Here is a 15,650-nt window from a genome sequence, read left to right on the forward strand (position 1 = left end):
GTGTCCGGGAGGGCATCGCGACAGACCCGAGGTGGAGAAGATGTTTGGAATGAGGCTTGGCAACTGTGCTCCTTGTGGAGTGTGTCGGCTAGGTGTGGTGTGACCCCGGGCTGCTGTCGGGCAGCGGGCTCTCAAACCCCTTTAAGCGGTTTGCTTAAAGGTATTCCAGAAGAGATATGGATCACACACTGTTTAGAGACATTAGGATCATTATGTTCATTATTAGAACATGTTTCCACAAGAAAGATAGAGAGGGACTTTTTAGAGGGCCATGTAGTGACAGGACAAGGGGGAATGGACTCAACCTGAGAGAGGGCAGGTTTAGATTAGATACTTGATGGAAATTGCTTACACGGAGGATGTGAGACACTCGCACGGGTTGCCCAGAGAGCCTGTGGCAGCTCCATCCTTGCAAATGTTCAAGGCCAGGGTGCACAGGGCCCTGAGACACCTGGTCTAGTCCCTGCCCGTTGCAGGGGATTGAAATGAGATAATCTTTAAGATCCCTTCCAACCCAAACCATTCTAGGATTCTATGATTTTATTATTATACAAGACGGAGGTTTAAGACCATCCACCTAAGATGATCTTAACATTTCTTTGTCTCTTCTATTCTACTATAGATATGTCACAGTGATGCATATGTCTACCTGTCTTAATAAATAGATCATCTCGTTTTTATCCCTTTTCTTCTTTTTAAACATTGTATAATTATTCTAAACATTCAAGAGTAATCCAAACTTACAGACTGCTACTGATTGCTCCGTTGTAGGATTTTATGAGATTTCTGTCCCACTTGTGGTTCTTATGCTGATTGCAGTGCAAAGATAGTTCAAATCTTCATGAACCATTTGAAATATTTGCAGCTTTAGTAAGAGAGGTAGGAGTGTTGACTTTGTTTGCTTTAATCTCACATAATCATTATATATTTTGATAATACTTAGAGTTTGTGAGCAAGATTGCTCCTTGGTTGTATCCATGAGCTTGGTTGGAAGGTCTGTGATGTTGATCAAAAATTTTGGCAGCAGTATAGGAAGAACAAGAGGTTTGGCTCCTAGTAGAAGGATGAAGAAAGACAATTTGGTTATAAGAATATTTGGTAATACACTTACTTGCAAAAGTTTGGCTTATTTGCTTTTAACAGAAAGAGAAACTGAGGTTACACTTGCCTGAAAGGTCAGTCTTGCTCTTCCCTCCGCCTTTGAGCACACACTTGTGCCTCCAGCCTTGCCTCACATGGCTGGGTGTGGGGCTGTGTGATGGGACAGGTGAGGGAGCTGATCTGTTTTCCTCAGCAGTGCACAGTGCTGCTGTGATTCTGGCAGTCCCAAAGCAGAGCAGCTGAAGCTGCTGGGGAGTTGTTGCCCAGGGGATGGAGTGGTTCTGGGGCTTGTCCTTTGACTTCTAGAAGAAATTCACATATCTGGGTTGCATAGATCAGTTTTGGTGCTACTGCTCAGTGTGCTTTATAGTTTGTCACTGTTGTTCTGGTGAGTAATGTCTTTAATCTGAGGAACTCCCAACCCTCTGCTGCCCAAGTTTTATTTGTTGTTCATGTGTTACAAAGGTTGATGATCAAGTAACCCAGTAGTCAAAGTATAATTTCTGTACTGATTATCCTTTTTATGTTCAGTAATAAATGCAGTTAATGTTTATTAATCAAAACCTGATCAGTCAGTGTTATCGACTGTTTCAGAAGAGTGATGATAATGGTTTTGAGGCATAATAGCAAATGTGGAATGGTTTTAACTTCTGGTCTTACCACAAATTCATGATTATTCTACTGATATGGAGAGGGCTTTTGACAGTTCCTTTTAAAATGAATGAATTCCTGTCACAAGGTCACGCCTGAAGTTGCAGTCAAACCCACAATAAGAGCCGCTGTGTTTGCACGTCAGCAAAGGGAAAAGTTGGCACCTTTTCACTCCCTGTGCAGAGCAGTGTCATCTCCATTCAAGCTTGTTTCAGGGCTGCTGCAGTTCTGGTGTTGCAATGTGCCTGCACTGTTATTCCTGAGAGCTGGGGAGGGCACTTAGGGCCCATCTGGCTGACAGCTAAGCGGGAAATGTCATTCCGTGACATATCTCTGGTCATTCTGCTTGTGTCTGGGCACTTGTGCCACCTCTGCTGCTCTAAACTCTTTTACTAGCATAAAACTATTTCTGGAGGTTAATAATGCCTGACACAATGTTTATAAAGTATCAAAGAATATTTCAGTCTTTTAAAGCCCTCAGCTTTTCAGTATCTGGCATCTTTACAAACATAAAAAATAACAGAAATTACCCAACAAGTCACGTAAACAGCTAAAAGCCAGAAGTAGTTATGATGACAGAAAATCTTTGAAGTTGCCATGACCTGTTAGCAAATGCATGGCCAAAACAGTAACCTTTAAATAACCAAGCTCAAGCTCCAAAAGGCTGCTGTTAAAACCACGCTGAAGAGGTGAGGCCATCCTTGTGACGACACTGTCAAGTCTTGAAGACCTCTGTTCATGATGTTGACAGTACATTTGTGTCAGAGGATTTTACAGCTGTGAGAGGCACAGGACAGGACTGATACTGCCTTGGAGGCTTAGCAGCCTCCAAGTTTCCCTGGTTTTTGCTGTGGGCTGGAAATCCACATGCACTCGATTCTGTATCTCTCAGCTGACGCTTGGGAACATGTGAAGCCACCATAATCAGTTGTGGGTTCAAGTCTGAGTGGTTTATGAGGTTCAGTGTAAGTGACTGTACTCTGAGGAAACTTGTCATGCTTTAGAAGAACCAGTCACAGAGGTGCTTGGAGGGGAATAGCGCCAGGATAATTGTAGCTCTAATGTTGGCCACAAGAGAGCAAGCTGAAACTGTGCTGGCTGCTCAGACAGTCAAGGAAAGAGTGGGGCCAGCCATGTAAGACAGGTGGATGAGGTCTCTTAAAAGGAATGAGCAGCACAGTCAGAGGATATTGCATGTATGTAGGTTTTTGTCTGTTTTGGAGCATCCTCAGTTCTGATAGTTGGTTATTTTGTATTCAGATACTTTATCATCATAATCCAAATAAGTAGATTCTGATTTGTAACATCAGTCTGTGTTAATTTCACAGTTGAACCTATATTTTAATAATTTGCTAATTTATACCAGTCTAAGAAAACTAAAATAGTTGAAATTAGTTGGGTTTGCTTTATGGTAATCCTTTTGCTAATTCTTCTGAGTCATCAGGATTTGAAGGGAATTAGGTTAACTTACACAGCCAGAGATCTGGAATCTAGGCAAAGTTGTAGTTTGTTTCCTTAGGTTAAGTACCTAGATTGTCAATGACACAAGGAACCTTGCAAAACCTATAATCATTCTACTTTAAAAGTCCTGTCACTACAAGTAAAACAAGAAGTCTGAGCACTTTTACAGTCTTGAAGTCAGTTTTTTCAGCACTTTACTTCTGATACACTGTCAAAGCAATCTCAGAACTCGTTTGCACAAAAATTCTGTGTAGTTCACAAGTATTAAATTTTTAATTTTCTAATTAAAAGCAGAATTTCATCACTTTGACATGGAAGATTTTAAGGCTGTTGTCAAAATAGCTGAGAACTATCATCAGCCTCCCATTAGTTTTTACAATCTGATTGCATACCTCAAAGCTTCTAAAAGTGCTGAACCAAACAGCTTATTTGTAAAATACTCCCAGCAGTCTTTCATCTGATGATTTAAGTAAGAGAGGATTTAACAATAGACTTTTCCAAGTTCACTCTGTTCTTCAATGTAAAACTGAAGTAGCTCTAATGAGAGCCTTTCTCAAGGTCTTATGTTGCTGTAGTTGAGAAGACAGTTTGACCTTTAATTTTCATAATTTTTCCTTCCTTAGTGCAGAACAATTTGTTGTGCACTTTGTTAGACTTTAAAAGAGAGTTAAGTTCATGTTAGTGCTAGTTTCACTTAGAAATGCAGAACTGTGAGATTTGGCTTTGTCTGTGGCAGGGCAGTCCCTCACATGCTCTGAATACCCAATGCGCAGGTTTACTGCAGTAACTACTTTGAATACGGGATCAGAGTTCCAGATACACATTTTGAGCAGTGGAATATTCAGGGATCTTAAAAAATCAAGTGCTGTGTCTTACAAAACAAACATTTTGTTTGCAGTATGAAGATGGAAGCCTGGTGCCTGGATGCTGGAAGCTCTTCTGTTGGTGCCACCAAAGAGCAGGTGTATGAGAGGCTTAGAACTGCTCAGGAACTTTGGATAGACAGATGCCTCATTTGGATTGTCTTGGATTGGGCATCTTGATATAAAATCAGATTAGTGCTAATATTTCTGCCTAATGAGAAAAGGAAAAGAGAACTGCAGCAAAAACACTTTGAGTGAAGAGTCAAGAAGTCAGTCAAGTGAAGACTTACTGCCCAGTGAGTGAAGTGAGTGAAGCTGAGTTAGGAAGTCTGGAGAAGACTGGAGTGATAATTATGGGCTTGCTTCTCTTTCCTGTTGGGAGTGCCTCCATGACAGTAAGTACTGTGTTTAATACTATGTACAACTGATATTTTCTGGAAGATAAAACCCAGAGATTAGATTGTTTTGGAGGAGTAGGCAGGCCTGAGCAGGATGGGCTGAAAGTATAGAAGAGGCAACCTGCTTTTGCTCCCATGATATGGGTCTCCTGGAATCAGGGACTTGGTAATTTCGGCTGAGATAGGTTACAGCCTCATAAAGCACGTTCCATAGGCACACAACAGATATCTGAGTGAGAGCTTGGGCAGAACAGAACATGTCTGAGCAGGCTGGAGAAAGGAGGAAATGCATAATACCTTTGTAAGGCTCTCTGAGGCAAGAGTGAAGGTAAGGATGTTGGCTCTAAGATGCCCAGTTGGATTAGGATCTTGTCTAGGTTGTTTTATTAAATGTGTAACTCTCATGTGCTTTTTGTGCCTTTGTTCTCACTGTCACATACATTTGCACTTAGCTCCTGCTACTGGGCAAATAGAGCCACTAAAGAGATTGTTTTTCCAGGTTTGGAGATGGGAGTTATTTGAAAGGAAACACTAAGGTTTTCAAATTCTTGTGTGCCATGTTATCAAACAGCTTGTTGGGCTTCATTTATATTTAAACTTCTTTCTTTCTGTCTTAGGCTGCACACATGGCAAAACAACCTGAGACCCAAAGAAACAGAACCCTTAGTAGAACTTTCAGTCTTGAGACTGTTCACCATCCTTTTATGGGGAATGGGATACTTAGTGCTTTCAGGTCCATAGAACTCAAAATGCACAACTGAGATTGATGAATACAGAGGGGAACTCTAAGCCAAAGCTGAGTGAGTTGCCAGGGTGAGGAATAGAACTTGAAGGTCCTGGCTTTTATTCACAATCCACCTTTGAGCATTAGTATTTCCATGTTTAAATTACTATTTCCATAATTAAAACTGGGCTTTTTTTGCTTTATGAAGTCACAGTCAGAAAACTACTTATTGCAGAAATATTCATTGAACTGAATGGCAAATGTGTATATATTTTAATTTTATCACAGTTTTTATGCTGACTGTTTCAAACCTTCATGCTTGCTTGGGATCCTAGACCCTTCATCTCAGTAGCTGGAAAGAAAATATTCTGATCAAGTTCTCATGGACCAGCAGACTAAACATTCCACAGCTATGTGACCTCTGACAGAAAAGCTCACAGAAAAGAGTTCTTGAAGCATTTATTTTGGGTTATCACAGAACAAAACATTTCTATTTGTCATGTTGACATAAAATTTAAAAAGGCAAAATTCCCTGGTTGCAAGTTGCTGTGCCTTAAGCTTTACAATGATTGTCATCTTATTTAAAGTCTAAACATCACTGAGATGTAACTGTTTTCCCCAAATACTCTCCTGTGAAACACCATCACTGATCCTATACCCTTTCCCACTTTAACATGGTTTTTGGAATAAGTACAGCTGGTGCAATTAAGAAAGAAAGGCCTATGGCAGCACAAAAGGGCAGGCTGTAACTACTGTGAGGTGTAAGAATCTCATGTTTTAGGTAGTGTAGTAGTCCTCAAAAGATTTCCTTCTCTTTCAAGGAGGAGCCACTAGAACAGAGAAACCAGCAAGGGAAATGCTCATAGGCTTTGAATGTTTGCCTTATCTGTATCTGGTATTCTTACTTAAAATGCAGTAATGCTGCCTGCATTGCTGGTATTTTCAGTGCTGATTTTTAAAATGTTAATTTATCATTTAGAGCAAGAATAACCACAAGGGAGGGAGAGGTATCATTGCATAATTCCTGGAATGTATTTTAATTGTTGAATGTTTAGCAAAACTTTGCCCATGGCTCTGAATTTAACAGTAATTTAGGTAATAGAATTAAGGTCTTTCTGCCACTGACACACATTATCACATGTGAGAGAGATAGCCTAGATAAATCATACAATTTTGTAACATTGAGCATTTGAGTAACATTCTTGTTATTAATATTCTGACCTTTCTTTTAAGAAGGTTACTGGTATTTAGCACTTCAGAAATCAGTACAGTAGCTGTCATCAGTACAGTAGCTGTCTGGAAAACAAAACCCCAAATTAGCACTAGATACTTGTAAATTAATATCTCAGCCTACACACAATCTAAGCTCAGTTAATACTGTTAAAGCAAACTTTTAAAACCTTTTTACGAGGTTATAAATATGACATTATCAGTGTAACTTGACAGACTTACTGAGAAGTAGTGACCTTGGTTAGCCGTGAAAGTCAGAAATAAAAATACTGAATTTAGAATAAACAAGCTTTGCCAAATTTTGCTTATAGGTTGCTTATAGGTCTCAATAGGTTGAAGTGACAGTCCTGTCAGCATCAGTTTACATGGCATAAAGGAGGAAAATTTAGTGTGCCCATTAGTAAAATGGTAAAATTGGAAGCAACATGGATGAGCTGTGACTACATTTGATTCTCTCCGGACCAGAACAAACAGAGAGGCATGACAATAAATTGTTATGAAGGAACATACATTTCTGGAATTAGTCCAGTCCAAAAGGATGAAAGTACTCCCTAAAGAAGGGAAAATGGGCAACGTGTTTTTTTACTTTCTTTGTATCTTTTTAGCCTTCTCTGCTGTTTCCACCTTCAATGAAATCTTGAAAAATGATTATCCAGGAGATAATGAATTGGTCACAGTCCTCTTATGCACAGTGTTCAGAGCTCAAAAGGCAATTCAAAATTTAAAGCAACTCTTAGACACAGAGTATGGTTAAGATTTGACTGCAGGGGTTCTTGAGTTCTCTGTCCCAGTAGGAAAAAACCCCTACATCTGAGCCCCTGAACAATGGTGTCACAGGCTGTGCTAGGCTTAATGGGGTAAGCAGAGTTAAAGTGATAAATCTGTTACAACTGTTCTAGAATTTATACAGTAATCAGCACAATTAAAGAAGAGCAGGTTTGGCCAACACTTGCTGAAGAGGCCTCATAGTCCTTGCAGCTATCAGATTTACCCTATTACTTACACAGCTACTGCAGAGATTACATTAAGGTATCTGATTAAAAATGGTATTAACTAGGAGGACGTCATGATCTCTTTAAAATCAGAGGAAGACCATAATTGCTCTTTTTCTTAATTTTACTTTTTATCTGAAATATTTAATTGACTTTTAATCCTCTGTTAAGTATGTCCACTGAATACAGCCTAACATATATTGTTTGCTACTGAAAGGGATGCAACAGCTCCTCAGCTGCACATACAGGCATTGGAAGTATTTGGCTAAGATTTGAAGCCTTTAGCATTCAGTTACTGTTCATGTAACTTACACTTATTTGTTTACTGTGTTTTCCACAAAGTGTTGCCAGGAGACTTTGCCAGGCTTATTTTCAATCATGCACTAAACTAGACTCCAGCAGACTGTATGCTTCCTCCATCAGTGCTCTGCCTTTATTTTTTTAATAAAACAGCTAACACCTTGGAGAATAAAATATATTATTTGAATGACTGAAAAATTGGAACATTTTCTTCACAGATGACACTGGGAAATGAAATGCATTTCTTGTTCCGAGTAAGAACAATAAAAATTGTTTATTTTTTGTTTACTCTCATATTTAATATTTTAAACTGTAACAAAGTCATTATCATCTTATTATAGAAGAACTTGGATATGTGATCTGCATCTTGCTTGCTTAAATGAATAGTACTCTGCAAAGCTAAATTCTGCTGCTTTTCTCTTGCAGATAATTGGAATCAAATGACTTGATTCCAAAGCAAGATGAGCAAGGTTTATGTGGTAAAGAACTATTTGGGTTATTGCATTCTTCTTGCAGGGAATTTAAGCAGCACAGTTTTGAACATCTTGCTGCTGGAGGATTTTCATTAGAAGCAGTCAAATTTCAGGTCTCATCTGTATAAATTTAACTGTGTGGAAGTTTGTGAATACAGAAATACAAGTTTATATATATGCACATAAGCCTACTGTATTAGGTAATAATCCTAGGTATTCTATTTATTGTTAGTAGCATTTCTTTATATTGTAGAATTCATATGTTTCATATATATTTATGTTGTCAAATAGGGATAAATATGGAAGTTAGATGATATAAAGCACTTAAAAACTCCTGCAAACAAACAATAAAAAACACAAAGAATTTTAAATAGCTTTATACCTTAAGAGATGCTGTTCTTGCTCCACATCTCATCTGTCTTGCCTGCTGATACACAATTTTGTCTTGGGCTTGATGACCTCTGAGATTGCCAGATGCTGTTTTGAAAAAGATTTTTAAGTCATCATGGATAACTCAAATAATATTTTTTCAAGTTTACCGAAGTCATTAAAACCTAAACTCAGGTGAGTTAACACTTGGACAAAATTAAAATTTGTACAAACAGAACAGCAAAAGAGGAAATTTCACATGTAATGAATCAGAGCTAAATAGGCATCTGATACCACTGCAGTTTGCTATTTTCTTTCAGGCACTACTCCACTCCAAAACCATGCAGGATATCTTAGTATTTATCTTGGCAAGCATATTCAGTATTAAATGTATACCTCAATATATTATCTTGACAGTATAGTCAGTGTTCAAGCTGCTTTCAGATTTTCAATCTCAAGGTATTTTTCTTTGACCAGGCTGCATCATGCATATAGCTGATGAAGAAAGCTGAACATTTGACTCTATTTACTGAACAACTCAGTTTCTAGCCATGGCAGAGTTTGAGTGTGTCTCATCTTCTGATGCTGAGGACAAAGCTGAGGAGACTGAGGGTAAAGGTTTTGTGTTCCAACACGTAGATAGGGAAGTGGAGGAAGAGGAGGTTTGTCGTATTCAGCCTCTTCCCAGCAGAGCTTCTAATGACAGGTTGCACCATCTATTCTGCCTGCATATCTAACCCTATGCAGAACAAAAATGAGGAAATACTTGCTAGATGATTGGCAAGATGTTTGCTAGCAGTGTTGACAGTAGTTATCTTTCTGATCTGACACTTCACTGATACTGTGTGTTTGACATGTGGGAGAATTATTTACAACTTTATGAGAACTGGAAAAATGGTTGAAAGAGACATCCAAATAGTAGAGATTGTTGCTTCTTTTAAATTTAATTTTATAACACAAAAAGCACTGAGTGGTGGGGTTTTAATGTATTTAGAACTGAAAATATTTATGTTCCTCATGGTTGGTGAAATGTAATGCCACAGAAATTCCTAGTTTTGAAATGCTGATCTTTTAATACACTAATTTTCTGAGCACTAATGGTATTTTTTGCCATAGACTACAGATAAATAAGGAGAATGAAATCTCATGCTTCAATAATTGTTGGAAGGGAATTAATTTAAGCCTTTAAGTCTCCTGTAGTTGTGTGTGCAAAAGAAACAGTGAGTTGCACAGCTACTGAAATCTGCTCTGTAGTACTGTCCGTTGCAGGGCAGGCCAGAACGTGAATTTGATAGATCTTATACTGAAGGGTCAAACGTTCCTGTTAAGAAGTGAACAGAAACAATAAAAAGGCACAGTATCTTGCACTGTACTCACTACTGCTGGCTGTTCAGTATTCTAGCAATTGCACTAATACAAGTGTAGTCTCAGTTGTCTTGTATCAGAAGATGGGCAATTGGCAAAGCTAAGCTTTGTTATCATCTTCACTTTTGAGGCTTTCACTGCGCTAATTAGCACGACTAATTAAAAATAACTGGATTCCCTGAGGTTTGTTGCATTTGCTTTTTAGAATCGGGACATTGTTTTTCTACAGAATCATTTACTAGAGTTTTTACTGTGATACAACTGCAGGGAATTCTGCTTAGACATTGACACAATTTTTCATGGTTTTTCTAACTAGTTCATCTTCAAAAGTAAGATTTTGCAATATATCTGTAGTTAGTGAATAGGTCCTTTTGCAAGGGTTTATTTATTATATATATATATCTGTCAATTTCTGATTTTCAGAACAGAGCTCATGCCTAGCAAAATTATTTAGCAGCATTTTATTGTTTAATTCTTTATTGTTTGTTTCTCATCAGTGTACTGTGTGTTTGGATCAAGTAGCTCTCACTGCCTGTGAAGCATCTTCTGTATAACCCAATAGGTGAAATATTTCTGGTAAAATCAGTTAGCTCTGGTTAATTCATGTTCCATATGTTACTATGATTTGATATTAGATTGTACTTTCAGTTCTTCATATTTGAAAGTCATTAAGATACTTCCTGCTTGACTTCAGTGCCGTTGATTCATATGTTTATTTGCTTATTGTTTAATGGTAAAATAAGACTTCTGAGGATATTTAAAAGTCATTACCCACTCTGCACTAGTATGAAGTAATCTCCATTTCCTGACCTTAATTGTTGCATAATACTGCAAAGCTCAGCGGTGGAACAGCTGCAACATCCTGACTGAAAATTCTGCATTATGTCCGACGAGGGAGTGTGGTGTAATCAGGCCAATATTCTGTCCTTGAGCACCCTGCAGTATCTACAGAATTATACAAAACACGCCAACTTCAGACAGGAAGGATTATTCATTGGAGGAAATTTCCTAGGTAACTTGGCCAGATGTAGAGTGGTCATTATGAAAGGCTCTTGCTAAGCAGTAGCTTTATCTAGCAAGCTGTTTTCCTGCAAACAGAGATTTGATGAAAGATCAGAGTGCCACACCCTGTGCCTAGGTGTGGGAAGAACATTTATCATTGTTTGGTTTGGTACCCTAATGACGTTGCCGATTTTTAATTTGCTGAGGTGATGAGCAGCCTGACCTCTGTCTCAGAGGGCACAAAGGCATACCTCAAAATGAATAAAAATTTTTATCATGGAGTATCTTGCTGTCCTTTTCTATTTCCCACATGATTTAATGGCTTCTTCCACAGCTGTTACTCTCATGTTGACTCCCTGCAGTTCTCAGAGTGCAAAATACACAGCCATGTACTCCAATTACTGATAGTTATGTTTTGTTGATTATTTTGGCAGAAATGCTTGTACAGATGCTTCTTTTCTTTCATAAAACATCCCTGGGGACTGAAATCTTTGTTCTGATGACAGTGAGAATATTTTCAGCTTGTACAGAAGTCAGGTGGTTCTCCTAAAAGCACTACACTAGAGCTTTTTAGCCTACCGAATTTAAATTCACCAGCTTTGAGACTGTTCATAACATGGCCATCCTCTAATACTTTATGATTCCCTGAACAAAGGTGAGGGGTTAAGTTTATAGCATAGCATCCTCTTCCTTGGCTGTTATTCTTCTCACAATGCCACAGCCCATACTGAACGAACAGTGTAAAAAAAAAAAATCAACTAGTTATGCCTCCTTAGCAGCATGAAAAATTCTAAGGTGCCACTATCGAATGAACCGGGAACAGATATTGGTGATATTTGGCAACTGGAAGCATTAATTAATTTCTCAGATGAGATAAAAGAAGATGCAGATGATGACAGAGAAGCAGAACAGGTTGTTCAGGGAGATTTTACAATCTTCAGCCTTGGAACTGGATAAAGCTTTGAGTAACCTGATCCCATAGCTGGCTTTGCTTGGAGCAGGAGAATAGGAAAGATACCTTCTGAGCTCTTTTCCAATATAAATTGTCTTTGTGTTGAAATTTTTCTGAGATCAAGAAAAGTTTGAAAGTGTCTAGCGTCTCACAAGGTCCATAAAACCTGCCACAGTGTGGCCTAATGTTTACCAGCAAGATCTTCCTTTAATCCGTGACCACTCTTTCCAATGAGCCTGCTCACATCTCCTGCTTGTGTGAGATGACCTGAGTGGAATGCTAGTTAAACCCCATTTCCCGTATTTACTGATCTGCCACAGACTCCAATACAAAGATTATTCTTATCAGTTGGCCCCAAGGCTGCAACAAAAATTCTGTTTAACTTCTGTGAAGTTATAGTGGAGATAGAGAACAAGGACAAGTGGAGACAGAGAATAAGTGTGTACCATATTCTTTTTATTTGCAGTATACCTTATTTTCTTCTGCATGCTTAACTACTGAAATTTAATTCCTTACTTCTTCCATGCTGACAATACTACTGAGATCAATTAATCTGTTTTTCTTCCTTTCATGCTTTTATTGCACTGTTTGCTTCAACCTGGCCAATGAAGCCACTTCCATTGTTCTACTCTGGCCATTCTTTAATTTCCATGTTTTTCTAATACCTAAAATAAATGGCTTGCATCTTGCATTTCAGAGGTTACTGTTACTCACTCCACATTCCCTATTGTCCCCTCTGATCCTGCAGGTATGAGCTTTGCTGTATGGCTGCACAGTCACTGCTCTAACAGCTGCACTTCATCCCACAATTCCGGTGCAGATTGCCCACCAAAAAGCTGTTGCATATCAGAAAGCACACAGCAAATGCCTGCAAGGCATGCAGTAGGGAGAGGGCTCTGAAGAACCTTCAGGGAAAGTGATGTCTGACTAAACTTACTTTACTCATTACACAAGGATCTTCTTTCCTGGGGGAACTACGGTAAGGTCAGACACACTGGATATTAGCTGGTCAGTAGTTTTTTGGTTACTATATATATATATATATATATATATATATATATATATATATACTAACCAAGCAGGTCAGGAAAAATACAGTGGTAGCCCCAATACTTTGTCCATGTGCTCTGTGTCCTGAGGAGCACCCAGTACTGTGAACAGTGTGCAAACATATTTTAGGTGTTAACAGTGTGACAAATCATGACATGTCAATCCTGCAAACTTCCCAAGCTGCCTGCAAACTTTTTTTTTTTTCTTGCTTGGATTTTAAGAAGGGCTCAGCATCCTGCCACAAAGGAACTTGACTGGTACCACTGGGGGAGGAGCTCGTTTTTAGTATAGTAGATCTGTAAACTGAATTACATATTTTCTATAAAACCAATTCCAAATAAATAGCCAAAAACATTAGTCAGTTGATAAAGTATCATCTGCTTATAATGGTCATTAATTTAATATCACCCTGCTTACCATAACATCACTGTTCCCTGTCTCCTGCTCCCTCTGCAGAGTTAAACTTCATGAAGTATGCATGTGGTGGAACTAATTAGGAAACTAATTGAATGCTGTCTCCATTTTCAAGTTTTCAGAATACTTGACTGACACTCATTAATTCAATGTCTTAGTGATACATAGAATAAGCCTCATTCTATAAATGAGAAAATTGGAGGACATAAAACTAGACATGCCTGCATATGACAGTGCTCTGAATTTACTGTGCAGGACACTATTCATCCATGAATTTTAGAAGACTTTAGAAAATCTCTCCCTTTTTATAGCACAGGAAATTAAGACAAAAATGCACTTGTTTGGAAAGACACAAAAAACCCCTGTGATACAACAAAAAGTAGGCTGACCAGTGGATTGTCACTCTGCAGACACTGAGCTGCTGATAAAAGAAAATATGACAAGCTATTGATATGCTTTTCCTGGAGTTGGGAGCTTGTGCATCATGAGTTCCGCATTGGTACTAGTAGGTTTGGCAGCCTAAATCTTACCATGAGATTTCTGAGCATGTACCCTTTTCCCTAGCCAAGCCCTGTACCTGCTGCTCAACTCCATGGTGCCAGAACGAGACTGGAGAGAGAAACAGCATTATAGACACCCCCTGTATCAGTGACAAGACCCCCCAGGAAGGAGGAATCCAAGATTACTGGGATTACTGTTTAGCACACTGCTATATAATTTCATTTTTATATCAGTAGAGAGAAAGCAAGCAGTGAATTATCAGTGCTTCCATCCAGCTTTCAGTTAAGCCACAAAAATATCCTTGTTTTTCTTTTATATTCACATGTGAAGATTTAGATGCAATGTCACTTTCTGCAACTTCTCAAGTCATGTTATATATGGTGTTCTTGAAAAGTAGCAATTGTATTCTATAGTTTGGACATGCAGCCTGTATTTTCTTAACTGGCTGTTATTTTTTTTTTGTTAAATAAGAACAACTTGCTGTCCTTATTTGCAAACCTATATGTGTGCTTGGTTGTGTTCCCATTCGAACATCTTGCAGAGATGGCAAATTATTTTTCACTGGGTTGCCTTGAACTAGAAATGTATATATAAGTAAATTTTATCTCAGAATTTAATAATATTTTGGCCTTTCATCAGGTTTTCTAGTTCTCCTTAGAATTAAAAGTATGGCTTATGCACTGATTATGTAGAGTAGAAACAGAAGTGGACTAGTGGATTAGCGTGTCATATCTGGTATTTCATGTACTAATTCACAGTGAATAACTGACCTTTCTATTCCTGTATTAGATCATGATAATATACTTACATCAGTGGCAGTACCTGGCCAAACTCAGCAAATCTTAATTTTCAACAAAGTGAAAATATAGTTCAAAATATTTACAAAATAATTTGTTTGAATAGTTTAGAAATAAACTTTATTTCAGGATGGCTAATGACTTTTCTCAAGTGAGCTTTCTTCTCTTACGCAACACTACCAAATTAGGTCAAGTTGTGATTTCATAGATAGTTGAATCTATAAAACCTGACACACAAAACTTTTAAGTAGACTCTTTGAAAAGACAGCCATATTAAGTTGGATAGAAATTGCAGCTGATTTATGGCACCCATATAACACTAATGGCCTAACAGATAAGACTGTTTTGCCTACCTGAAAAACTTAGTCTTGAGCAGAGGAATTGTTAGGGAAGGTCAGTTTGTGGTGATTTTTATGAATATATTTAATAATACAAAATTTTAACAAACACCTGTCACCAACAGTTTACTTTGATGCTAAGGTAGGAAAAAACCCTTAAAAATGGTCCCAATTTCAGAGAGCTGATGACCAATGCTAAATATATTTGTCATATATATGATAATTGACAGTCCTCTGTATATAATTTACACTTGGAATCTAATCTGACAATCAGTTGGGCACATGATTAGCCGATAAATAGTTGTACACATATGATTTACTTGAATCAAACATTAACTAAACACGGAGTATAATAATAGGTGAAAATAGGTAAAGAAGGGAGTAGATGGCAATAACAAATGGCAATTTCTTGCTTGCTTTCTCTAAGCATAAACTGTTTTTGATGCAAAGGAATGAACAAATCAGCTCAATGCCCTCCTGCTGTGAATTTGGCCTTTCATCTTCAAAGTACTTTCCAAACGTTTATTAATTATCTTTACAACAGTCCGTAAGGCTAATAGATAAATGCCAGCCTTCTTATGAGAAACTGAAACATGAAGGTGGAGCCATTGGTTGGCGGCCGCATGGTGAGTCAGCACGGAATCTAAGATCAAAATCCAGAAGGGCCTG

General features: G+C 38.1%; 1 long non-coding RNA gene across 1 annotated transcript in view; it reads left to right on the forward strand.

The window, feature by feature from the left end:
• The first annotated feature begins 92 nt into the window (after positions 1-92).
• LOC137477392 (uncharacterized) overlaps positions 93-15,650 on the forward strand; it is an 81,622-nt gene continuing 66,064 nt past the window's right edge. The window contains exons 1-2 of the long non-coding RNA XR_011000964.1: positions 93-160; positions 4,112-4,480. This is a non-coding gene — a long non-coding RNA (uncharacterized lncRNA). The remainder of the gene's footprint in view (positions 161-4,111; positions 4,481-15,650) is intronic.

The sequence above is a fragment of the Anomalospiza imberbis genome, chromosome 7, assembly GCF_031753505.1.
Source record: "Anomalospiza imberbis isolate Cuckoo-Finch-1a 21T00152 chromosome 7, ASM3175350v1, whole genome shotgun sequence".
NCBI classification, from domain to species: Eukaryota; Metazoa; Chordata; class Aves; order Passeriformes; family Viduidae; genus Anomalospiza; species Anomalospiza imberbis.